A 1,790-nucleotide genomic window follows, 5' to 3' on the forward strand; every position below is an offset into this window, starting at 1 on the left:
GGAGGAATGGGTGGTGGGAAGGAACAGAAAGGAGGAAAGGGTGGTAAAGGGAAGGTTTTTGAGAGAGGGTGGCTGAAAGAGAGAAAGTGTGCGAAATGGAGGAAGAGGTGTAAAGAAATTGCAAAAGAGAGGGAGGGGAAGGCAGGGAAGGAGGGAATGGAGAGAAGAGGAGAGGAGAGGAGAGGAGAGGGGCACAGTCACTGGTGCTAACAGCCCAGATTTGCTCTTTTCTTTATACATAATAGAGGTAAGTCACAGTCTGGGCTTATAAGGAAAAGAAAGGAAAAAAACCCCACAGAGCAAAATGAGTAGCTGGAATGCAATGGTACAACAGAATGGTAATACTGTGTTAGATCAAGGTTCCAGTTAGCAGGCCAGAAGTTGCTGCTATGAGAAGGATTGTAAGAATTAGGGCAATATTAAGTGATCCTACCTCTGGCATCAACTACTTTCAATCATCAGCATTTTTTAGCAATACCTTCTTTTTTAATCATTTTATATTTTTGCATTTCCAGTTCTGTTGAAAGACTTCAGACATGATGCTTGAAAATAGATGCACCCTGCACATAGAGTACTGCAACACACCTGAAACAGTGACAAGGATTTCATAATGCCTGCAAAAACCTACATTCCTCCTCCTTCTCTGTTGAGTTGCTGGGGTCACTTGCCAAATCCCACCTTTACTGGCCATCTCTGTAAGGAACGGCCCCTCCGCCGCCCCGCTCGGCCGGGCTGAACGCGGTGCGGGACCTTCCCCCTGCCGGAGCGGTCTGCTGGCTTGAATGGAGCTCCCTGGTGGGACATTGCTCTCCGCGGCCGCGCCTCTTTGGGCGGCTGTTGTTCCCTAACATTCATGCCTCATTACGGGGCAACCTGTTAAATCGGGGAGAACAGTGTGCCAAAGCGCTGCTCAGGGGCACCGGCAGTTCAGCGGTGGGCATCAATAAGGGCCGCCGAGGAAAATAACTCTCACCCGCATCTCTGGGCAAAAGCGATCTCGCTTTAACGGTGCCTCTGGTAGCCCGGTTTAAGTATATAAAGAGCGATAGTGGAATGTTTTGATTGAGCCTAAACATTGTCTCTGAATAAAGCTGAAACCATGTAATTAATGTGTCTTTTTAATAAGGGACAATACGGTCGTTCAAGCTATTTAATTTCATTTAATTTTCCATCCCATTTGCTCCAAAGGCTGCTTTTACTTTTAACACCCGGCCTTTCATGCTGCATCTTGCTCCAGTGGGCACATTAGATCGGTTTCACCCTTCCTTTTTAGGGAAGGAAAAATAAAAGAAAATGTGGTTCCTTTCCTCTTTTGTGGACAATTTATTTCACTTGGGGAACTTCAACTTTGAGCCACAGGACAGAATAAAAATTGGAGAACTGGTGTGAATGCTTCCAGAGCAAGGGCTTTTCTTTTCTGAGTGGATGGGAACCAGCCACAATCGGCTATATTAATAAATAACTTTCCTCACAGTCGGCCTTTACATGGTCCTATTGATAAAATTGTTCGCGTGTCGTTCACGCTTTTTGACTCATTAAGGCCCGGGAGGGAGCGGGTCCCGAGGCGGAGCAGTAGGGTACCTTGGTCGCCTTAAAAGCCCCCTCTCTACCTCTGCGGCTCTCGGAATTTCAACCCGGTCTCATCCTCAAGCGGCCGGGCCAGAGGTTACAGGGACATGTTCATGGCTTAAATTTATTGCCCTCAACTTCTTGTTTATCCTTTTTTCCCCATTCAGGCCGCTGATCAAAGGGGTCATCTTCAGTTCCCCACATCCTCTCCCCCCCCCGCC

The sequence above is a fragment of the Egretta garzetta genome, unplaced genomic scaffold, assembly GCF_000687185.1.
Source record: "Egretta garzetta isolate BGI_Z169 unplaced genomic scaffold, ASM68718v1 scaffold231, whole genome shotgun sequence".
Lineage (NCBI taxonomy): Eukaryota > Metazoa > Chordata > Aves > Pelecaniformes > Ardeidae > Egretta > Egretta garzetta.